The 25,967-nt window shown below is 40.7% G+C and overlaps 1 long non-coding RNA gene and 1 pseudogene across 2 annotated transcripts; one reads left to right on the top strand and one right to left on the bottom strand.

Moving 5' to 3' along the window:
- LOC140624675 (large ribosomal subunit protein uL30 pseudogene) overlaps nucleotides 1-25,967 on the bottom strand; it is a 95,937-nt pseudogene that overhangs the window by 6,013 nt on the left and 63,957 nt on the right.
- LOC140625240 (uncharacterized) lies at nucleotides 19,380-24,339 on the top strand. 2 transcript variants are annotated; one of them, XR_012024604.1, is made up of 3 exons: nucleotides 19,383-19,512; nucleotides 19,826-20,198; nucleotides 24,201-24,339. It is a non-coding gene; the product is annotated as an uncharacterized lncRNA (long non-coding RNA). The 2 variants fall into 2 exon arrangements; XR_012024605.1 differs by lacking the exon at nucleotides 24,201-24,339 and having other exon boundaries at nucleotides 19,380-19,512; nucleotides 19,826-20,211.

The raw sequence follows: 25,967 nt of genomic DNA, 5'->3' as shown, positions 1-25,967 counted from the left end.
CATTCTCACCGTGCCTCCTTCAGGATATACCCTCTTCAACTTCATTGGACTTAGGCATTGCTCAATGCCTGTGTCTGTAACAGCAACACATTTAGAAACCAATTCTTAGGGGCACCTGGGTGGCTCAGTGGTTGAGCATCCGCCTTTGGCTCAGGTCGTGATCCTCGGGTCCTGGGGTCAGGCCCCTATCAGGATCCCTTGGAGGAGCCTGCTTCTCCCTCTGCCTATGTCTCTGTTTCTTTCTCTGTGCCTCTCATGAATAAGTAAATAAAATCTTAAAAAAAGAAAAGAAAAGAAAAGAAAGAAACCAATTTACAATGGTCGTAGATGCAGTTAATTCATTTAATAAGCATTTATTGAGCCTATGTGTATGCTATTGTTCTAGGTGCTAGGAACTCAACTAAAGATGTTGTTGTGGAAACAAAAAGGTAACAGATAAATTCAATCTATGTGGTATGGGTTATGATAGAAGACGTGAACCCAATCAGGCTTTCCTGGTCTTGAAGAACCTGTGTAAAGTAACCAGTTAAAAAATCATGCTAAGCTCATCCACACTGAGCTAATTAGAAGGAAAAATTAGCTCAATGGGCTGTTCCAGTCAGTGGGCAATCTTTTTCTGACCTTTACCCCATGGACAGGTCCTATGGGAGATACCATAAACAGCATATAGCCTCTTCACCCAAGGGCCTATCATCTAATTAAGGCAATAGGTACACATTTACAATGATGCTTCAGCCACAGAAAACGTGAGATCAAGTCCTAGACTTGCCACTTACTAATTATATGATTTGGGACAAGTTGGGTAGATCAAAGCCTCAAGTTTATCGGACCTATAATGGATAATAGTATATATTTCATACGATTGCAATAAAGATGCAATGAAATAATGCCACGAAAGCACTTAGCCCAAGCCTGAGAACTCAGAAACCATTAGCTATTTCAAAAACATCATTAACATGATTAATCTTACAGTGAGTGCTCAAATATTCAAAAGAACAAGCAGTCGTTTTCAAATGTGGTTTTTTAAAAAAGATTTAGCAGAAACACTGAGATTTGAGCTCCAATTTAAAGGCAGCATTAAAAAAAAAAAAAAAAAAAAAAAAACCTATCCATGATGGAGCAAGCTGCAGTGAGGAAACTCAAGATAATGTCAATTTGTCCAGCAGATAATGAGAAGACAATCTGAGCAGAGCTTGTGTCAGGAAGTGAAAGAAGGAGGACCTGAAAGGCAAGCTAGTGCCAGATCACAAGAGGGCTTCACTGCCAGACAAACAAGTTGGAGCTTTGTCCTGTACATGATGAGGAGTGAAAGATTCTGTCCAGTAAAGTAAAATGACCAAAGCAGTGCCTTCTAAGAAAAAAAGTGAAAGGGGGGGAGGGGCAAGGTAGATAAACCAGTTAGAACGGATTGTAGCCATCCTGCTGCATGGCAGTAAGGACATACCTTGCAGCGGTGTCAAAGGAGAAAGCTGGAGACTGGAAGCTTTTTGAAGGATTAAAAGAAACAAATAAAAAAGGTTGTCAGGCCACATTTTCCTAATGCGTAGATAAGTCTCTAAATTTAAGTTATGAAATTCCAGAGATACATTGATTCTCTCAGGTATTTTAATGACTGAGAATGGTACCTTGCTCACTATAAGCATTAAATCAGTGTTGGTGCTCACAACGATGTGCTCTGTATCTGTTCACTCACGTCGCGAGAAGCATTAGTCACAATAGCCAAAAGGTGTAAATAATCCAAACATCCACCAATGACTGCATAAACAATATGTGATAGACACATACAATGGATTATTATTCAGCCTTAAAAAGGACTGAAATTCTGATCCATACTACACTTATGGATGAACCCTGAAGACGTTAAAGTAAGTGAAGTAAGCCAGACACAAAAGGACAAATACACTAAAATCTCACTTTTATGTCCTACCACAAGTAGTCAAACACAGAGACAGAAAGTAGAATGGTGGTTGCCAGGGACTGGAGGAGAGAAGAATGGGATGTTATTGTTTAATGGGTACAGAGTTTCAATTTGGGATGATAAAAAAAAATAAAAGTTCTAGAGATAGGTAGTAGTGATGAATGTATAACAATGTGAACGTACTCAATGTCACTCAAGCATACACTTAAAATGGTTAAAATAGTTAGTTTTGGATTACGTGTGTTTTACCAGAATAAGAAAATGTGAATAGTATGAATCTGATGTCCTGAGAAACAGCATGTTCACTCAAAAACAAGATGAAGGTAAGGCCTGCCAACGCATTTAGCCTCACTGCCCAACCAAAAGAGACTACCCTTCTTCCCAGGTCAAACACCATTAGCTAGGATGTCCAACTGGAAAAATAGAAAGGAAAAACACCAACCATCACCTACACCAGAATGCTAATGGTAGCCCAATGGTGCATACCTCTCTGCTTTTTACCTGCCCTGGTCTGATACTAAAGAAAAAGTAAAGAAGAAAGAAAAAGGAAAGAAAGAAAGAAGAAAGGAAGAAAGGAAGAAAGAAAGAAAGGAAGGAAGGAAGGAAGGAAGGAAGGAAGGAAGGAAGGAAGGAAGGAAGGAAGGAAGTTATTTTACCAGTCAAAGCAACCCCTCACCTTGGCAATTCCACTTGACGACAAAAGAAAGGAAGTTTGAGGAAAGGAAAATAGCTTGCTGATGGCCATGACAAATGCTCTCTATATAGACAAATTCATTGAGTTTTGAGGGACCAAAATTACTTAATATACTTCTATCAATTAAAATTTCCCAAGTGGATACTGTTTTCAGCACTATGCTGGACAGAATGTAAATATAGCAGAAGTTTAAGCTATGGTCCTTGCCTTTTAAGATCGTATAATCTACTTGAGGGGACAAGAATCATACAGTGATATAATAATGAACATTATGAGACAGAATATAATTAGGTGCTAAATTGTGTAGTACAGATTATGAGTACTCTAGGAGGTCATAAAAATGTCTAACATCCTGTAGAAATGAATAATGGGTCAGGAAATCTTTACTCACTGCCCACTTGTAGGAGCAAGCAGAGGAACCTATAAAATGGAATGAAGGCTTTTAAAATATCTATTCTATTTCAATTTTATGTGTAATACACCTCCTCTACCAAACAGTCCTTTGCTTAACTTTTTTTTCCAAATTTGCTTTTTCTTCTCAGCCCGTTTACAAGTAATTAGAAAATGCCTCAAAGGAAAAGAAATAAATGTGCCAACCACCATTTGAAAGAATGTGTAAATTACCGTGAAACAGTGGTACTCGATGAAAAATTAGTAAATTCGGGCTTCATAAAAATAAACCTTTTATTCAAAGCTTGGTTTGCTCAAAGCCAAGAAGAAGTAGCTATACAGACTCCACTCCTTCCCACATGAGGGCTGATGAGATCCAAGGACAATTTTATTCATTTAGCTTCAGAATTCAGACCATCTGCTTTAAAATGGGAATTTCACATCCCTCTGCATGACATAGATCAAAACAGACAGGGACTTTGTTTCTATAAGGACTCAAACTGCGAGTGTGTATATCTTTTTGTTCTGGCCAACCTCACACGTTAAAAGTTGTATGGCTTTGTAGCTTAAGCAGTGAGCTGAAGAAGCGAGGCATTAAATTCTATTTCCTATAATCTCTCCTCACTTTCTTCATCCCTTCTACCTGAGTAGCAATCAGACATATTCTTCTCTATCAGAACTGAGCAAATATAGAGGTGTTTGGTATTTCACACTCAACTATTTGCACCACGTTAATACTGGCAAGCCTTGGGAGTAGTTCAGGTAATACGCTGCTGGGTAACAGGCTACTCCAATATTTTGTGACTGAAAACAGCCGTTTTGTTTCACCCATGATTTTGCAGATCAGGAATATAGGAGGGCTTAGCTTGGTGGGTCATCTCACCCACCTGGTGCCTGCTGGTAGCTGAGGCCAGAGGACCCATAGTCAAGACAGTTTTCTCACTTAAATGCCTTGCAGAGCTGTGGTGCTTCATGCTCACTCGTGTGCGCACATGCATGCACTTGCGTGCTGTCTCTCTCTCTCTCTCTCTCTCTCTCTCCCTCTCTTTCTAGTCGTCTCTCACTATATGGTGTCTTATCTTCCAGGAAGGGGTAAGGCAAGAAAAGGTGCCCTGGCCACAAAATTTGAGGAGGCACTCATTCCCAAGTGCAGCATCTCTAGTTGTCCAACCCTAAGAGTGAATGCCTCTTTAAAGGAAAATGACTAACGTATGAAATTGAAGGAGGTACTTACTCTCAGTGTTGGTGCAAATGTACCTGGGAGTGAGTCCCCCTTTATATGTTGCACCCTAGGCACCTCACTTGCCTCATCCTAGCCCTGGCTGATGCCAGGCCCTCTCCACGTAACCCAGTGGTGGTGGGGCTTCTCACAGCATGGTGATCTCAGAAGAATCATCCTTCCGCCATGGTGGTTATCTTCTAAGAGGTAGGGAGTTCAAGCTGCCAGGCCAGAAAAGGTCCATGCATAGAAATGATGCTATGTTACTTTCTGTTGGTTATTTATTCTACTGGTCAAAGGAATCACTGGCTCTGTCCAGATTCATGGATAGAGAAAGGGACACCATCTACCAGTGAGGGTGGAAGAAAGTCTCATTGCAGAAGAGCAAGTAGTAGGAGAGACACTGTTGTAGCCATCTTTGGAAAATGCACTCTTCCACATATTCCTTTATAAACTGCTTCATATCATTCCTGGAACACTACAGCATCCTTCTAATTAACACCACAGCCTCTAAACTTCACCTTTCATTTAGCATACTGAAACATACTGCTTGTTAGCAGGTCTTCCTGCAATAACCATCTTATTAGTACCCTTGCTTAAAATGTCCAGTGATCCCCCTGGCTTATAAATAAAACCCATATACTTCTACCTATCATTAAAGTGTCCCATGATTTGGTGCCACCTCACCTGTTGTTGGTTGCACCATATCCTCCCAAAAGATACGCCCAAATCCTACCCCCCAGTACCTGTAAATGGGCTCTCATTTGGAAGTAGGGTCATAACAGATGTAATAAAGTTAATATGAGGTCTGGAGTAGGTTGAGCCTTAATCCAGTGACTGCTGTCCTCATGAAAAAGGAAAGAGAGATCTAGAAGACAGGAAGACACAGAAAGAGACGGAGTGATGCATCTACAAGCCAAAGAATGCCAAAGAACTGCCATGAGCCACCAAAGTGGGGAAGAAGCCACGAAGGATTCTTTCCTGGAGCCTTCAGAGGGGACGTGGCCCTGCCAAAACCTGATTTCAGACTTCTGGCCCCTTGACTATGACACAACAAATTTCTGGTCTTTTAAGCTATAAAGTTTGTGTTAACTTGATATGACAGCCTGAGGAAATTAACATCTCACCCATTCAATTCTACCCCCCAGGGCCTCCTAATGTGCCCCCTTTACTTAGGCAGAGGTCTGTGTCTTCTCTGTCCCTACCTGCCTATTAATTACTACACTTTGTCTTTGTCCTTAACCTCAACTAAAAGGACAACGCAAAGCAGTGTACACACCTATAAACTACAGCTAAGTTATAACTGGCACCTTCTGGTACTCTGGCAGCCAGGCAGGGCTACTTGTCCCAAAACCTGAGTCAGAGTACACCTGGTATAAAGAGAGTTTCACACATTTGTTGACTTAAAAAAAATGTTGAGAGGATATTAAGGTTTTTTAATAAATGTTTAAAGTTAGAAGTAAAACAGTTCTTTCCCTGGCATGTTCTTTGTTCATCAAAAAAGAAAAAAAAATGTTTAAGTGAGAGACTAAATTACAGAAAGAGAACATGCAAAGCCATAGAGGTCCTTCCTTGGCTACTTATCTCTTAGCTCAGAAAAATCTGTGAATTACAGTGACTTTAATCACCTAGACCAAAAATGACTTACAATTGGTAATTCAATAGTCTGGAACTTAAGCAAGGTTGTCCTCATTATTGTTCCCATTTCAATTGTTGAAAACAGTGTATTAAAAGCACCGTGAGGAATTAGGGAGGTCATTTATCCTTTCCCAAAAACTACTGTATATGGTAACATGTGCAAAACAAATACAATTCTTGTAAATATGGTAGGAATAGGACATCTTATAGCACATGCTGATCACTCAGTTATGAACATAAATCATGCCAGAGATTGGAGGGACAGTATCTCAAGTGTAGGAAGTGATCTCCCTGCTGTATCCTGTTTTAGTCAGTTACCCCTGGAGCCCTGAAAAACCCTGGTGGGTATCACACATCTGTAAGGGAAATAGACAACCTGGAAGGTATTCAGGTGAGTGAGCAAGATGGAGAAGAGGCTTGAGGAAAAGTAGCAGCATACAGTGATGCTTAACTTGAAGATTTATATATATATATGAAAAAAATATATTTATATATAATATATGCATATATTTATACATATATTTATATATTTTCCATATATATATAAAATCAAACTTAGTTCTTGTGCTTCAAAGAGTAAAGCTAACACCAATAAATGAAAGTTTTAAGAGGATGAATTTTGAATTGTCATAAGACAAATTCCTAAAAATCAATTTAGTCATTGTGAATAGTCCCTGGATATGTTCGTACAAAGATATGTAACTTCTCAGCAATAGTATCTTATTTATCTTCAGAGCCCTAGTGCATTCTACAATTATTCCCATGTACTAAGTGATTAACACACATTTGATAAATAAAGAGAAATCCAAACCCAGGATTCTAACATTTTAGAATTCTAAAAGAAGTTCAACCATGAGTCAGTCACTGGGGGGTCACATAGTCATAAGTTTCCTTACGTTGGATGTGAATCCCTCAGGAAAATAAAGGAGGATCCCAAACACCTGTTAGGAACATTTTAGGCATTTTCACGCAGTACTTAGGCGTAAATTGTGAAACACTTAACAAATTCAAAGATTCAAATACTATTATTTACATATCCACCCAACCTGTCACTCAAGACAAAAGTGAGCTGCAATCTATCAAACCTTTAGCACAAACATTACCCTCAATGCTTTCAGAGTCATTCAAAAACATCTCCTGAATATTGACTGTGTGCCAGGCATGTCTAATACTTTCAAACAATTTAGCAAGGTAAGTATTAATAACTTCACTTGAAGACCAAGGGAGTTGTGTATGTTGTCCAAGCTCGGTTTGCCGCTAACTTGTAAAGAGCATTTGTGCAAATTTTTTTTAAAAAACAAGATACTTCTTTCTCAAGATATCTGACTTCCATTTGTCAGAAAATGCGTCATAACATACTAATTTTACGAGAGCAAGAAACTTTACTGTCCTCTGCCATAAAATTGCCACAATAAATACTCAAACTGATAAAATCTATGGTATAAATAGTGTACCCTTTAGATAGGTTTCTTTGTGCAACTGCACACTCTACCCAACAGTAAATGACAATTCTGTAGGAGCTCTGATAAATGAAGCACCAGGAATATTACTCCAAACTACTCCCATTGACTCTCAACTTAAATAAAAATGATCAAGAATTGACATGAATTAAATAACCCCCTGGCTGCATATGACTACTGTCTCCTTCAGCATTGTTTCATACTCAAAGCACTCATAAAATGTATTTATGTAGATATTAAAATGTATCACTGAATACACAGAAAGCAACTAATGCTGAATGAATAAGAAGGATTTCTCAGAGAGCCCACCATCAGCATCTTCCAGACAAGAACTGCTTCTCCAAAGCTTGTTTTTACCTAACAGGCAAACTGGAAAATATTCTTAAGATCAGTATAAAATAGCTGCTCTCATGTCAACAAACACTCATTCCAAACCTGAAGGTCTTAATTATTACAAAAACAACCTGAATCAGATTTCACGAAGATGTCAAAGTGCCTCAGATCAATATTCAGGCAAGTTCTGGAAGGAAGATATTTAGATAACAAAGGTTCCTGTGAAAAGATTTTGCCTTTTCCTAGGGGAAGATATCTCACAGTGTGAAATGGCCTGAACACCCAATGAAAATAAAAATTCCTTATAAAAAGCAGTGTGTGTTTATGCGGTGTTGTATTTAGCCAAACCACCCTTTTTGAGTCTCTATTAGGTTTTGGGTTACATACTGAGAACACCGTGATGATCAAACTCAGACCATGTTCTGTCCTCATTCCAGCAGGCAAAATTAATGTAAAAAAAAAAAAAGGAGTGTGATATGTACCACAATAGAAATCTAGCGAAAGTGTGATAGGCCCACTTGATCTCGCCTTGTTCTGTTCTCTATACATGATTTCCTAGAATTTAGGTAAATAAGGCTTACAAAAATATAAGTAAGCTTTAACACTAAGTTAAAAACTAATCACTACCATCATACCTGTCACACAGTAAATATGTAATAGATGTGGAATGAATAAATAAATGAACTTTCCAGCTTACAAATTAGAGTTGGGCTGTAAGCAAACATCCACATCAATTATAAAAGAAGTGCTCATGAATACAAAATATTGTTAAATAGCCGGAAGCCTAAGGCAATTTGAATTGAGAAAAGAGGCCATTTAAATAACAAACCTCATACTGACCAGCTTAAAACATACATAAATTATTTGTGATGTCTCTCAGGACTATTTAATGATATATTTCCAGCACCTCGGTAGCACATTTATTTTTATTTGCAAAGCCATGTGGACTTCTTTTTTTTTTTTTTCTCCCCCAAATCCCAACCAGATCTATCAATCTGGCTCTGGCAAGAGTGATCAATTACAAGGAGCTCTAATAATTTCCATTGGTTTCAGTCATCCAGACAGAGAAGATCTGGGGTTAAATGCAAAAGAGAGGCAGATTTCTTAGTGTAGAGGGGAAGTCTATATTCACGAATTCCAACTTTTCAGGTGGTTCACATGAGATGAACTTTGCAGCTACCACAATTTTAAACACCATATACTAACCAAGCCTCTCCAGAGAGATTTTACTGAAATAGAAACAAAATGCAACCTATGTTACTCACTTTTTCTTCTAATTCTGTGTTTTAAACTTTTTAAAATTTTATTTCACATTCTACTATAAATAACCCGAGGATGGGAACACGGTCAGCGCTGTTCTCGCTCTTGAGCACCTGCAGGGCACCACATGCAATGCAGCGCTTATAACCTCTCTGTGGGGACTGTCCTAGCCAGGAAGCCACCTCACACACGAAACTCAGAAGTTGGCACTTTTTTAAACATCCTTTTAGGCGATGTCTGATGTGAAGAAGAATCCCAAAACTCTAGAATTCAAGGAGACCTTCCCACTTTTCAAATACAGTTATTATTCAGGGAGCCTGCTTCTCCCTCTGCCTGTGTCTCTGCCTCTCTCTCTGTGTCTCTCACGAATAAATAAATAAAATATTAAAAAAAAAAAAAGAGTACATCACAGATTACTATAGTCACAAGGAGGCAGGCAAGCAATGCAATGGCCCAGTATTTTTGAGCCCAGTAGTTTAAGCCCAGGGAGTTGGGCCAAAATTCAGGACTCAAAGTCCATTCGAGAAACATGAAGCCTAATTGGGAGTTTATGAAAAGAACAAAGCCCAAGCACAAATGGCTGTTTCTAGGAATGGCAATGGGGAAGTTTCCAGGATTTTCTCTGGGGCTTTAAACAACTGGGGTCCTACAGGTGGCCCCTCACACCTCTAGGGACTGCGGGCTGCCTGCAGGCCCACCTGGCCCACCTGCGCAGGTGCAGCCCCGGGGCGGCAGGTGAGAGGGAGGAGAGAGGCGAAGGCCCAGGGCCCTCTGGCTGGTGCGGGAGCCTGCAGCTTGGCCCACCGCGCCTCCTTTCTTCTCTTCTAAGATTCCATAGACTCCTCCCAGAAAGTTTGCAACTGTTTTCCAGTAAGTGGTGGTGGGAATTAGGATGGATGAAGCTCACAGGCTTAAAAAAAATTGTTGGCAATAACTGTATTTTATTTATTTTTAAAAAGATGTTATTTATTTATTCATGAGAAACACCAAGAGAGAGAGGCAGAGACACAGGCAGAGGGAGAAGCAGACTCCATGCAGGGAGCCCCATGTGGGACTCCATCCTGGGACTCTGGGATCACGCTCTGAGCCAAAGGCAGATGCTCAACCACTGAGCCACCCAGGCCTCCTTGTGCTCTTTTTTTAAATATATATTTTATTTATTTATTCATGAGAGACACACACAAAGAGAGGCAAAGACACAGGCAGAGGGAGAGAAGCAGGCTCCAGGCAAGGAGCCCCATGTGGAACTCGATCCCAGGACTCTGGGATCAGGCCCTGAGCTGAAGGCAGAGGCTCAACCGCTGAGCCACCCAGAGGTCCCCCTCCTTGTACTCTTAATTAGAGTCAACATGAGTACCTCTTCACTCAGCTATGTTCATACAATCACAGATAACTATGCTAACACCAGAAAGAAGCCACCCCAGCATCAAGAGATAGTCCTATTAGTCATTTGTGCAGCAAAAGAATTTTACACCAAAATGAATAGTATGTAGCCAACCACCAAACATTACACGTTTTGACATAATCATTGTAACCGTAATCATTTTGACTATGTCTCTTATTAATACCCAGTATTGAAATGTAAATATGTATAATTCGAACTTCTCTTAGATGAAGTCCCATTCATATTATAAATGTTCTCAAATATTAGTCATTAACAGAATAAATAAAATTCTGCATTACCATTTGGGAAATACATATAACTACCCCAATAGCACACTAAAAGAAGCTCCATTTCTCAGCAACTCAATGAAATTTTGGAACTATTTATGCCCACGGTTTTGTTAGATATTGGTATTCAGTAGTTTAAGTAGAACAATTAAATAGGAGCAGACTGTTTGAATTGCACAATTAAGGTGGCAAAAAGCAGGTTCTAATATACTATGAATTTTGTATGCTGAACAACTGATATGTTAGTTCTTGATTCAAAAAGAGAAATAACTGAGTTTCAATTTCTTTTTGAAAGACAGACATTACATTTGCTCTCTGGGACTGATGAATAAATACAGATTTCTATCCTATATTCAGTAAGTGTATATATGAAGATTTGATAACAAACTGCAAAGACAGAAATGTTAAAAATCCAAATATATTAGCAACATAAGAAAATCATAAAAAGAGGTGCAAATCTTTCTGCCCACGAGTCCCCTCCTCCCCGCTGTAATAAAAGCACATTTTAGGGAGCCCGGGTGGTGCAGTGGGTTAAGCCTTCCTGTCTTTGTTTCCCCTGAGGTCATGATCTCAGGGTGGTAGGATCGAGCTCAGGGTGATAGAATCGAGCCCCACACTGGGCTCTGCCCTCAGCGTGGAGTCAGCTAACATTTCTCTCTCCCTCTCCCTCTACCCCTTCCACTGTGTGCTGGCTTGCAGTCTCTCGCTCCCTAAAATAAATAAATAAATCTTTTTAAAAAGCACATTTTTGCACATAAAAATCTTGTTTTAAATAAATCATTAAAGAGCAGTTTCCTCAGGTACTTATAGGGTGGAATTTTTGTGCTCTTCTAGCTTTTTTCATTAAAAAAGTTTCTCATAACCCCTACAAGTTTGGACACAAAAATATTCCTAAATACTTTTCTTCCAGGTCTACATAATTTTCCCCAACTTCATTCTTCTCCTCTATTGAAATCAAATGTACATCTGTTTATTTTTTTTATTTTTTTTTATTTTTTTGTACATCTGTTTACACAGAGGCAGCACAGGGCTAGGCCACAACTAAGTAACTACTCACATTCATTCAACAGATATTAATTGTAAATATATGCAAACAATATATTAAGTGCTAGAGTACTGGGGAGTACAGAAATAAATTTAAAAATAGCCAGCACTCCTAATTTGTAATCTAAACAAATAAAATGAATACAAAAACAAATAAAATTGAAAAGTAAAGAGAAGGAATGGAATGGGATGGAATGGAATGAAATAAAATGCTAAAAGGAAAGGAATAGGAAAATTATTTTTCTACCCTTGGCCCCTTCTTCCATAAATTATCATACTATTGTTCTACATTTTTCTATATTACTATAAAAAGCTTAAGGATGTAGTCAATCCTTTTTTTTTTTTTTTTTTTTGCAACATCTTTAGCACCTGCCATAGTGGAGAATATAAATTGAAGGGAGTGAATAAATAAATAAATAAATAAATAGTAAGATGTTACACAAGAGAAACAGAAAAATGCTATGAGCACTAAGACCAACACTGTGCCTGTAACTACCTCAAACATTAAAGAATCCGTTTATTAATGGTTACTGAAATAAATCATGTAAATATTCTCTCATTCTTATTTCTTGAAATCCATCATTTATGCCTTTGAAGTGGGGACTTAAGTTTTAGAAGTGGCAGCCTTATTGATCTTTACAGTAAAAACTAAATCTTTCAAGAGTGGCTCAGGCTAGATTTCTAGATTTATCATAACAGGATGTAATTTTGCATGTAAGTATGCATGTAGTTTTCTAAATATTAAAATATTCTTTTTAATCATATTCCTCATGGAGAAATTGTCTGAACAAAAGCCAAAAGCTGAAGCAAGGCCTCAAGCTTCTAAACTGTTTTCACTGAGTGAGAGGGGATCCTGACATCTTATTACTCAATCCTACTGGAAACTCTGGCAATTCGCAGCCCATGGGTGCTATAGGTCTGAAGCCCAGAACAGGGTGCCAGAGGTCTGAAACCTGGAACCTGTTATATAAAACCCTGTGCTCAAATGCACACATCTGACTTCCACCCAGGAGATAGCTCTGACCTCTTTAGAAATTGCAGAGTAAGCCAAGAAATCAGCTCCAAGGATTATGTGCTCTGCTTTGCTTCAGAGGCCCCAAGTCTACATCCCAATGGTTCTGAGAAGTTTCCAGGACCAAACCTAAGAACAAGAGGCAGAGACCTGAAGGCTCAAAGTGACCCATGCTGGCTACCCTGTGGATACAGGCCAGTTTGCACCCTACTCTCTGAGGAATGCAAACGATACTATGTCCAGGATTGAACTGCCTTACCCTCCTTGAATATAAATTATTCATTACCCCCTCCTTTTGTACGTTTTGCCCTCCACCTTCTGTGCGTTTCGTCCTGCTTTCACTTTTCCAGTATTCCTCTGAACTACCTCACTTGCCTTGTGCTCTGCTGCCCTCAGAAATGTAAATAGGAAGCCAGATCTATTAGCTAAAAAACTGACTCAAAAATTTATTTTCAACATTATCTTCAACATTTTCCACATCAGGGGGCTGGGGGGAAAGCAGCTCCGTGATGTCTTTGAAATTCAGCTTTTTAGAAAGCTACGGCTTAAATTGCTGTTTCAAATCTTTGCAACCGCGTGTTCTAACTTTTTCTGATTGCACGCCAACATTGCACTAAAACACAGAATCTTATGAAAACTCATTTCTTAAGTCAGTGCCTTCACATGAACAGCAGGGGGCAATAGCATACCAGGAATTGTGGAAAGTGTCCCAGGCTCTCAGAAACCCTGTTGAATTGCTGCACTGGGCTTGTGTACCCCCCACTGATGATCTCAGCTCTCAGATGAAGTCTTTTGTTTTGTGTCCTATTTTACAATGCACTGTTCAGTTTTCTATAGGAGTTGTGACTTACTCAGGCAGCAGTTCACTGTGACAGTTTGGCTTAAGAAGAAGGTTGCGGGAGAAAGAAAAAGAGGAAGGAGAAAATTAAAATGCGGCCCAGTGCGACACAGACACAAGGAAGAAGTAATCTTGCAGACACTAAAAGTTTGTCCCTTCTCTGTTCCCATCCAGTTGACTCCTGAACACTGTTTTTCAGGATTGCAGACCATTCTGGTTGCCCACTCCCCTCACCCCATACCACTGCCATACTCCCATTTCATTGTACCCCCCGATACACAGTTTTCTGTTAAAACAACAGATGCCTTTATAAAAAGAAAAAAAAAGTGTTTTAAGCCAAATACTTGACTTTTTAAAAGAATTCAAAAAACTCCTATGTCATGTTCTGGCCTTTAGTCAAGCTTCCCAGTATAGAATTTTATTTTATTTTATTTTATTTTATTTTTTATTTTATTTATTTTATTATTTTATTTTAATTTTTATTTTATTTTTATTTTTATTTTTATTTTTTATTTTTATTTTTATTATTTTTATTTTTTATTTTATTTCCCAGTATGGAATTTTAATGTTTTGATGTTTTCTGAATATTTTTCGCCAAGATGCATTTCACTGATACATTTCATTGTAAAAATGCTTCCCTATAAACTCACACCTTCAGGTAAATAGTGAAAAGATGTAGTTGTGAAGCTATAGCTGATGTGTTCGGGGGGGTCACATGTAAAATAGAAAAATATTATAGATTTTTTTAAAAGATTTTTATTTATTCATTTGAGAGAGAGAGAAAACAAACCACACCAGTGGGGGAGGGGCAGAGGGAGAAGCAGATTCCTGGCTGAGTGGGGAACAGGAATGAACCTACTTTCATGCATAAATTGAGATGTATATAATACATCCAATATATAATTGGATGTATTATATACATCCAAAATATAATTATATAGGAATTATATTTTGGGTATATATATACCCAAAATATAATTCCTATAAGCCTGGCTTCCAGGTACCTGAGTGGCTCAGTGGTTGAGCGTCTGCCTTTGGCTCAGGGCGTGATCACGGGGTCCTGGAATCAAGTCCCTCATTGGGCTCCCTATGGGGAGCCTGCTTGTCTCTCTGCCTGTGTCTCTGCCTCTCTTTGTATGTGTGTGTCTCTCATGAATAAATAAATAAAATCTTTATTAAAAAAAAATGTCTGGCTTCCTCTCCTACCTAGGTTGGAATACCCAGAGTTATTCATGTATTCCTATAGAGTTATTGAGTTATGACTGTGGAGTGGCAGCAGTAATATGATTGTAATATCTAGCACCAAAATTCCTCTTGAAGGAGTTGTCTTGTTAACCTCGCTGACCGACAGGGCCCTATCTGATCCTCTTTGATTTGCCCCCTCTGGCCTATCCTACTGTCCTCCTGCATACTCCACTCTCTAGCTTCATCAGCCTCTTTGCTGTTCTTGGAAAACATACCAGTATGTTGCTCCTGGGGGCCTTGGCTCCAGCTGTTCTCTCTCATCAGGGTAAATTTTACCTCCCTTGTCCAAATGATTCATTCCTTCACCTACTTCAAGAGTTTGTGCAAAAGCCACCTGCTGAGCGAGGTCTTCCCTGACCACCTATTTAAAATGAAATATAGCCCTCGCCCCTCCTCCTTTATTTTCCTCAACAGGACTGAGCATCATCAAATATGTTATATATTATATATATAAATAAAATATGAGATGAAATAGCTGAGACCAAACACATCAACCGGCAGAGGGCTTGCCCATGCTATTAGAAAGACAAAAAATGTTCGTTGATTCCAAAGCAAAACCCAACCCTATGCTTCACTTAAAAGGCATAAAAGAAAATAATTACAAAATAAAAACAAAAGAATTCAGAAATGCCAACGGAAGAAAGGATGGGCAAAAGTATACCAAGAAAATGCAAATAAAAAGAAAGAATTGCGATTTTTACATCCAAATAAGTAGTGTTCAGTCCAAAAATTATGACTGAGACAAAGAGCACGTGACAATGCTAATGGCTACAATTCACAATGAAAATAAAACATTTATGAAAGATATGCAGCAAATAATACAGTAGCTTCTTTCATAAAGCAGAAACCACAAGAGATTCAGAGAATAAAAATATACAAATAATAGCAAATTTTAGTAAACGTCTTAGTCCAAGACAAAAAAAATTGTACAAAAAATCATTTACAATAATTGACTCTTTACATAAAGACACATGTATACCTAAAATAATTACTTAAAGAAAAATACAAATAACATTCTGTATCAACGATACAAAGGTAAAAATTCAATTTACCCAAAGGGTGCAAAAATACAGATGTTTATAGCAGCATTATCAACAATAGCCAAACTATGGAGAGAGCCCAAATGTCTATCAACTGATGAATGGATAAAGAAGATGTGGTGTATTTATACATATATATATATGTATATATATATATATATGTATATATATATATATATATAACGAAATATTACTCAGTCATCAAAAAAATTGAAATCTTGCCATTTGCAACAATGTGGCTGGAGCTAGAATGTATTTTGCTAAGTGAAGTAAGTCAGTCATAGAAAGACAAACACCATATGATCTCTCTCATATGTGGGATTTAAGAAAGCATATGAACATATGGGAAGGGGGGGTAAAAAACATACCCTAAGAGAGTTAACAATAGAGAACAAACTGCAGGTTGATGGTGGGAGGTGTGCGGGAGGATGGGCTAGATGAGTGATGGGTTTAAGGAGGGGACTTGTGATGAGCACTGGGTGTTATATGTAAGTGACGAATAACTGAATTCTACTCCAGAAATCAATATTGCACTGTATGTTCACTACGTAAAATTTAAATCAAAAAATAATCCATCACTATCAAAACATTAAGAAAGCCTTCTCACCTTGATTTATTTTTTCTACTAAACATAGCTTGGCTTAAATGGAAATACCAACTGATACCAAGAATTTCTAGGAAAAATATAATGAAAACATGACATCAGAGCCTACAAGATAAGGCTTAAAGTGTTCATAATAAAATTCATAAATTTAAATTTTTATATCAATAAAAATCAGACATCACACGCAAAAAGTTAGAAATATTTAAGTCTTGTTTTGTTTTTATCCAATTTGGATTTAATTTTCTTTTTTTTTTTTTAAGATTTTATTTATTTATTCATGAGAGACACGGGGGGAGGGGGGAGCAGAGACACAGGCAGAGGGAGACACAGGCTCCATGCAGGGAGCCCAATGTGGGACTTGATCCCAGGACCCCAGGATCACACCCTGAGTTGTAGGTGGCGCTAAACCGCTAAGCCACCAGGGCTGCCCTTAATTTTATTTCCAATTAAACAACCTAGATTAGAAAACAATCTGAAAAAACTAAACCTAGTTCCATTAAACCACATTTAGCACTTTTTATAATAAGCTATAATATTGGTACCATTATTTCGAAGCTATATTTTATAGGAAAAAGTAAGTAATTTTGTTAATATTAGTAGGTACCACACGTTTCAGCAGAAAAGTGATGAAAGATAAAGTCAAAGTAAAAAATTCTATAATGTTTCATTAGAAATGGAATATTGGCACAGACTTATGATTTATTTTTACCTTTCTTTGAAAAACTACATATTGCCTAGATCTTGCATTGTAAAGTCTGAAAAATAACAAGCCGTTTAGCCATGAACATCCTTAAATGCATGGATTGTGGTCACCAAATATGATTTGCACTGAAAGTAATGAGGACTTCTTTGAGAAACGGCTGATTTGGGTCTAGAGCAGTGAATGTTCCAATATCCAACAGCATCAGAAAGCAAGGAAGCTATCAAGACACTTGTGGTCGTCAAATGAACATAGGGCAAAAGATGGGCAATTTGAGCTTTAAAATGAATAATTACTGCAATTATATAAAAATGAAAACAGAGTTTCTAATAGAACCAATGGAAAATTCCAGAAGCTACAGGACATTCAATAGGGTAGAAAGATGTAAAATGACATATAAAAATCATTATCTTCAGGGCGCCTGGGTGGCTCAGTGGTTGAGGGTCGGCCTTCAGCTCAGGGTGTCAGCCTGGGGTCCTGGGATGGAGTCTTGCACCCTTCTCCCTCTGCCTGTGTCTCTGCCTCTCTCTGTGTCTCTCATGAGTCAATAAATAATTAAAAAAAAAAAAATCTTATGGGCAGCCCCGGTGGCTCAGCGGTTTAGCGCCGCCTTCAGCCCAAGGCATGATCCTGGAGACTGGGATCGAGTCCCGCCTTGGGGGTCCATGCACGGAGCCTGCTTCTCCTTCTGCCTGTCTCTCTCTCTCTCTCTCTCTCTCTCTCTCTCTGTCTCTCATGAATAAATGAATTCTTTTAAAAAAATCTTGGGATCCCTGGGTGGCGCAGCGGTTTGGCGCCTGCCTTTGGTCCAGGGCGCGATCCTGGAGACCCGGGATCGAATCCCACGTCGGGCTCCCGGGGCATGGAGCTTGCTTCTCCCTCTGCTTGTGTCTCTGCGTCTTTCTCTCTCTGTGTGTGTCTATCATAAATTAAAAAAAAAAAAAATCTTGTTTAAAAAGCTAAATGGTACTTTGAAAATAAATAAATATAACATCACCTACGTGGAATTCCAGCAAAGCATACAAAAAAATAAATAAAATTCAACATGAATCACATAATGAAGAACCAATGGGAGTATCCAAACTGAAGCATATTCTGGTAAACCACTGGACTGAACTTTTCAAAAGAGTCCACGCCAAAAAAAATAAAAAAGGCTGGGGAAGTGTTCTAAATTTAAGAGATCTCAAGAGACTTGATAACTACATGCGACCCGTGAGCCTTGTTAAATCCCGATTTGTCTTTTACAAACAGCAGTAGGGTAAGCAAGGTTCTGGCAGGGGAGGGGGGGGTCAACGACGGAAGAATACGAAGCGTACGCTGGATCTTAAGAATGGGGGTGCATGCGGGCTCGGTGCATCGGGGCTCGGTGCGTGGGGGCTCGGTGCATGCGGGCTCGGTGCGTAGGGGGCTCGGGGCACGGGGGCTCGGGGCGTGGGGGCTCAGTGCATGCGGGCTCGGTGTGTGGGGGCTCGGTGCATGCGGGCTCGGTGCGTAGGGGGCTCAGTGCATGCGGGCTCGGTGCGTGGGGGCTTGGTGCGTGGGAGCTCGGTGCATGCGGGCTCGGGGCATGGGGGTTCCGTGCCTGCGGGCTCGGGGCATGGGGGTTCCGTGCATGCGGGCTCAGTGCATGCGGGCTCGGTACATCTGGGCTCGGAGCACGGGGGCTCGGGGCACGGGCGCTCAGGGCGTGGGGGCTCGGTGCATCGGGGCTCGGTGCATGCAGGCTCGGGGCATGGGGGTTCCATGCATGCGGGCTCGGGGCATGGGGGTTCCGTGCATGCGGTCTCGGAACATGGGGGCTCGGTACATCGGGGCACGGGGGCTCGGGGCGCGCGGGCTCCCCACTCGTCGTCTCAAGCCCCGGGTTGCAGCCCGCGGGACAGCAGTCCTCGGTAGGAGGGATTCCGCAGGCGTTCGGCAGCGTCTAGAAACGTGCTTGGTGGTCACGGGGGCGGGGGGCGCTGCTGCCGGCATCCAGGGCGTCGAGGCCAAGGACGCTCGGCGGCCGGGTTCAGAGGGAAGGCAGCCCCCGCCCCCATCATCAAGCCTAACGCGTCAGGAGCGCCGCGGAGGAGCCGCGGGGCGGGAGAGGCCCTCGGTCCTGGGGGTTGGGGAGCCAGCGGGCCGAAACCACTGACAGCGTCCCGCGAGCCGGTGAAAACGCCGGAGACGCGAGAGTGCAGGGGACCACGCTCGCCGAGGCTCCGCCCGCGCCCCGACCCCGCACGCCGCGTCCTTCCGCCGCCGCCGAGCTCCTCCCTCGGCCCCCCGCCCCCCGCTCGGGCCGCGCCTGCGCCCTGAGCCCCGCCGGCCGGCCGCCACTGCGCAGGCGCCGGCAGCTCGCCGCCCCCGCAGCGCTGCTCCGCCAGTTCGGGCCGGCGCGGGAGAGGCTCGGGTCGGAGGAGGCTGCGCGGAGCCCGCGGAGCCCGGGATGGGGATGTGCGAGGTGAGTTGATGCGGTGCGGAGCGCGTGCCTTCCCGGCCGGGACGCGGGGGACGGGGCGGGGGGCCCGACCCCGTGACCCGGGGCGCAGCTGCCCGCCCCCCCGCCCGCGCCCCGCGCCCGCCCCCGCCCCGGCGAGCCCGACCTCCCTGGAAACCGCGCCCGGGACTTGGCACGCGGTTCCCGCCCGCGGCCCGCGCCCGGCGTTTGCAGGATTTGCAGAGCGGGAACGGCCCCTGTCGCGGGTGTGTGTGTTTCGACGGCCTCTCCGAAAATGTAAAAACAAACACACGTTCTTGGCTGCTGCCCTTGCAAGAACAGGCACGGCCAGGGTGGACCAGACGGCGCTTCACCGGGCACGAGGCCGGAGCCGCTTTGCCAGCCCAGGCCCGGCCCGGGCCCACCGCAGTGATGCAGCAAGGACTTCGACTCCTCGAGGGCCATCACCCGCCCGCTCCTGGGCTGCCCCAGTGCCCAGACCAGTTCTGCACCCCCTGGGCCCCGACCCTGCAGCTCTGCTGCTGCTCCCCAGCGGGCGGCCCCCGGTGAGCTCCTGCAGGCGGCAAGGCCACCGAGAAAGCCCCCAGACCCGCAGTCCACCCCTGCTCGAAGATGCCACATGGGTTCCTATCTAGGAATAAAAGGGCAAAGTTCCTACGTCGTGAATGAATTACAATAAAAGTGAGACAGTAAGTCAGACAATCGTGTTTTTATAGCATTTTTTTTCCTAGCGATAAATGTATATATGTCCACTATGGTAATTGGGAAAATACTGAAAAATGTATAGAACAAAATAAAAATCCTCCATAATCCAACTGACAAAAAAAAAAAAACACTATTATGCTTATGTATTTTTTTTTTTTTTAGATTTTATTTATTTATTTATGAGAGAGGCAGAGACACAGGCAGAGGGAGAAGCAGGCTCCATGCAGGGAGCCCGACCTGGGACTCGATCCTGGGACCCCAGGATCATGCCCTGGGCTGAAGGCGGCGCTAAACCACTGAGCCACCCAGGGATCCCCATGTTTATGTATTCTTTAGGCCCTGTTCCAATACATACTAATAGGACAAATAACTGAACTGGATTTTTAGAAATATATATATTTTTTGAGACATTTCTTTTTTTAAAAAAAAGATTTCATTTATTTATTCATGATAGACTTAAGAAACTTTTGTTAAAGTCCAAAATACAGAAAAGTGTGCAAACTATAAATGTGCAGTTCATAAACTTTCAAGGACTAAAGCAGATATCCTTGGAACCACCATGCAAATCAAGAGATAGACCATCCCTAACCCCCTTCATCCCCCTGCCCAGTCAGAGGCAACCTCTCCCCCAAACATAACCATTGCCTCATCCTCAAATACATAGATTAGTTTTGTATGATCGTGAATTTCAATGAAATGAATCATCCATTAAGTTTTCTATAATATTTGGTTCTTTCACTTTATATTATAATTGAAATTCATCCATGTTGTTATTGCTTGTAACAGGTTATTTTTTCCTTACGTTATTTTATGCCGTCTGGCATTCCATTATATGAATATAACACATTTTGTCCTTTAAACTATTATTTTTTAAGTAACAGTATTGCGAATATAATGCATATCATACAATTCATCTATTTAAAGTGTGCAATTCAGTAGTTCTTTAGTATATTCACAGAGAGATCATCATCACAATTGTAGAACGTTTTCATCACCTCAAAACAACTCCAAACTCATCAGCTACCACCCTTGTAGCTCCAGCCCTAAGGAACCACAAACCTACCTTCTGTCTTTATAGGTTTGCCTATTGTGGACAGTTTATAAAAATTAGATCGTATAATAAGGAGTCTTTTGTGTCTGGTCTTTTATTTATACTGATCCTGGATGTTCATGTTATTTCGAGGTTTGGGGTAATTACAAATACTACTACTGGGAACATTATTATACATATCTGTATGTTATATGTACCTATAGATAGATTGTATCACATAGATACATATTTCTATTGGGATATATATATATTCCTAAGAATGGAATAGGTTATGCTTATACTTTAGTTGATAGTGCCAAACTCTTTTAAATTTACACCCCAACCAGCAGTGTATAGTGAGTTTTCATTGCTCCAAACCCTCACCAACATTTGGTGGTTGTGTGGTTTTACCCTTCTCTGATGACTAAAGAGAAAAGAACATCTTTTCATGTGATTACTAGTCATTTGAATATCCTTGTTTAGTAAAGCACCTTTTGAGCCTTTATTTTCTATTGGGTTTTTGTCTTTTTCTAGTTGACTTATTTATGCTAATGTGAGTCCATTTTCCTTTATAAATACTGCCTCAAAAAAACACCTTTCTCTAATCTTGTGGCTTGCATTTTAATTATCTGTTGTTAAATGTTAATAAATGTAAATGTTTTATTTTTATTAAAGTCGAATTTATCAGTCTTCCTTTATGGTTCATGCCTTTGCTATCCTGCTAAAAACACCTATGTGACATGTAAGAATTTACATCTATATTACATGTTATATCTAAAAACATACTGTTTTTCATTGAGCAGTTAGATCTCACTGTGTAGAATGGATCTTGCAGTAGGATATGAAGTAAGGGTTAATTAATTAATTAATTAATTTCAATATAGTTATCCTACTGACCACGGTCCAAAAAACCGTCCTTTTTCCACTGCTCTGGATCACTGCCTTTGTCATAAATCAGTAGAAAGACAAATCAGTGTAGATGTTGGAATTAGTAGGGAAGACTTTAATTTTTTTTTTATTTATTTATGATAGTCACACAGAGAGAGAGAGAGAGGCAGAGACACAGGCAGAGGGAGAAGCAGGCTCCATGCACCGGGAGCCCGACGTGGGATTCGATCCCGGGTCTCCAGGATCGCACCCTGGGCCAAAGGCAGGCGCCAAACCGCTGCACCACCCAGGGATCCCAGTAGAGAAGACTTTAAAACAAGCATGACAAATGCATCAAAGAATCTTAGTAAAGGGAAGATAAATTAGATGAAGAGATAGGAAATTTCAAGAGATACAGATAATATTTTAAAAAAAAAAAAAAAAAGGAAATCCTAGAACTGAAAAATACAATACCTGAAATTATTTGGTAGGTTTATCAGTGGTCAGACACAACAATGAAAGGATCGTTAAACTTGAAGACAGGTCACTAGAAATCATCCAAATTTAAATATACTGAGAAAAAGATGTTTTTAAATAAGCAAAGCATCAATGAGCTGATGGAATGGTAGCAAGTGGTCTAACAGACTTGAAATTGAACTCTTCAAAAAGCAAGGAAAAGAGTATGAGAAGAAAATTTTATTTATTTATTTATTTATTTAAAAGACTTTATTTATTTATTCATGAAAGACACAGAGAGAGAGAGAGAGAGAGAGGCAGAGACACAGGCAGGGAGAGGCAGGCTCCATGCAAGGAGTCCAATGTGAGACTCGATTCCAGGACTCCAGGATCATACCCTGGGCCAAAGGCAGGTGCCCAACCGCTGAGCCACCCAGGGATCCCCAGAAAAATATTTTAAAGAAAATATTAGCAAAAGATGTCTGAATTTGTTCAAATATATTTATCCTAGGATGTATACTTGTTTTCAATGGAGACTTAATCCCAGTATTTTAGCTTGCTATGAATGGAATTTAGAAGTTAACATAATCCGCAGGAATGAGCAGAAGGACATTTGAAGCTCACTCAAAATGTGGAAAACCACCTTATTGGTTGAAACCGCTTACTTTTCTAAATGTTGCCTATTTACTAAAGGCCCGTACCACCACCCCAATCATAGTAACATCAAAATGGCCTTAGTTTTTCAAAATCTCCCTCGGTGTATAACACAGCCCTGCATATCTTGAGGACCCCTCTCTCAGGTGACCTGCCACTGCCTCCCTTGTCCTCGCCCTTTTGAACCGTATCTTCTAATGCTCACATATGTCAAACCAGACAGACCTCTTTCTATCCTAGAGCTTTCTCTCCCCAAATGCTCCTCCCTCAGATATCCAGATATCTGGATAATCAGATATGACTGATACTCAGATCTTTGTTCAACTGTTATTTCCTCAACAAGACCTGTGGGTTAAACAAGACAATACAAAAACCTTGCTCCTTCTTTCCTTCCTAGTTTATTTTTATCTATAGCCTTTATTTGAAATGCTATGTATTTTAATTATTGAATTTGCTATTGTCTCACTTTCCCCACCACTAGAAAAACAACTTCCTGTGAGGGGGCAGGGAAATTTTACCATTTGCTTTCTGTAGTGTCTTTAATATCTTAAATGAGTAAAACCTTATCATTGTTAACATTTTTCTCAGGGCTGACATGTAGGCAACTTTAATTTGTTGCTAATAACTCCCTATATCTTTCAGGGTATTCCTTCAGTTTTCATGAATAAGTAGGCCTGGTAGTGCTCCAGTAATTTACATTTTTAAGGTATGCTTGAGTTTCTTAGCAAAAGGAATTATAGCAGTCAAAGCTCCAGCTTTTTAATCAAGGAGAATAAGAAATATGATATGACTGTTTCCAAAGCAACAAAAAGCTTTACCTGATTAAGTAGACTGAGGGTTCCTCCTTATTAGATTGAAGTATCCAACCAAATTGCTGAGGGCCCCCTCACAAAGAAAAACTGCTTAGAGCTAGCGTCACAAAAAATTTGCCTATTCAATTTTAAGCTAATTTGAACCCAACTTTTTTTTTTTTCTCTAGGCATTCAGGCTTCAGGATGGATGATGAATGTTCAAAAAGAAAAGAGATGGAAAATCATCAAAATTACCATAAACTGTGCTGTCAACTGAATGCATGTTCCTTTGTAGCATATGCAGAGTCAAGGAAAATTATATTTCTGCATTATATAATCCACCAACATCCTCCTAACCTATTGTCCTAATCCTGTTTTTTTTTTTTTTTAGGTTTTATTTACCTACTGGAGAGGGAGAGGAAAAAGCAGACTCTCCCCCTGACCCTGAGATCATGACCTGAGCTGAAGTCAGAAGTCAGACGCTTAACCGACTGAGCCACCCAGGTGCCCCTTAATCTAGGTTATTCTTGAAAGCAGTGCCTGAGACAAAGGTAGGCACATTCTATTTCAAAATGTGATCTCAGGGAGCAGGAATGAAAGGAGTGAACAGGGGAAAAAGGAAAGAATATAAGCAAAACAGGTAGTGTTATGGAGTAGTCCACCACTGTTAATAGATGACTTAGCATGTGCAGATCCTTCTCAGGATTCTTATTCAACTTTGTCTCAGAACCACCAACTCCCAAAGAATGAAATGGAGTAGGATTTATCTCTCAGCAGCAGCTCGTCCTTGTTGAAGGCTGCTCCTAAGGGGTGTTAACTGCTACATCTCCATGGCGATGCAAAGACTTGGAGAGCCGGTACCACAGCATCACACACTGCTGCATCAGAGAAGCCTTAGGACCGGAAGCTACATTCCTGGTGCATACCTGAAGCAAGGCACTATCAGCACAGAGCGGGGCAAAACCTGCTCCAGACAGTTCACCAGAACTGTGGCTGGAATCGGAGGTTAGAGAACATAGGACAGTGCGTAAGAGGTATCTTACAAGCCTATAGAAGGTGCTCGCAGCCTCATCTAAATCTGTATCCTCCTTTCTATAGTCAAAATTCCAGCATCCAGCACTGTGTGGCTCAGTTGGGTAAGTGTCTGCCTTTGGCTCAGGTCATGATCCCGGGGTCCTGGAATCCAGCCCTATGTGGGCTCCATGCTCAGCACCAAGTCTGCTTGTCGCTCTCTTTCTTCTCCCCCAACTCATGCTTTCTCTCTCTCTCTCTTAAATAAACAAAATCTTAAAACAAAAATGTCAGTGTCCAGAACAAGGTTGGCAAAAGGGGTAAAGTGCAAAGGTTAAATGTATTAGAAGATGTATTTAATAATAGTTCTAACTATTAGAACTGAGTTGAATAAAAATTGACTTGGAAGATTCAACAGTGATTCTACTTTAAAAATTGGACCTTTGCATAGAGATATTAGACATATTCTCATGTAATCTCTCAAAAACAATCATGAATTGTCTGGGGGGAAGTGGAGAAATAAAAATAACAATTTCTTGTGTCTCTGAGCTTTATAGATCAACATCATTAACTTTTCCTAAAATATTGTTTTTTACTGTCACACAGCACTAGTGATACAGAGCTTATAACGAATTAAGGGAAAATTGGTAGAAAACCAGGAAGGAAAAATATTGGGATAACTTCCAGCACATAAAGCGTTGGCATTAATATTGTTTGGAATGGGGAGGAAACGTCATGCTTTAACTTAAGGTTTCTCAGTTAGGCTCCAACTTACTAGAAATGGTTTTCTCTCTTCCTACACCTTGTTTTTTGTTTTTTGGGGGTTTTTTTAAAGGATTTTATTTATTCATGAGAGACCCAGAGAGAGAGGCAAAGGGAGAAGCAGGCTTCCCACGGGGAGCCTGATGTGATGTGGGACCAGATTCTGGAACTCCATCACAGCA

The sequence above is a fragment of the Canis lupus genome, chromosome 35, assembly GCF_048164855.1.
Source record: "Canis lupus baileyi chromosome 35, mCanLup2.hap1, whole genome shotgun sequence".
NCBI lineage: Eukaryota > Metazoa > Chordata > Mammalia > Carnivora > Canidae > Canis > Canis lupus.
The sequence above is the reverse complement of the archived record's forward strand: the minus strand, read 5'-3'. Positions and strand labels throughout refer to the sequence as shown.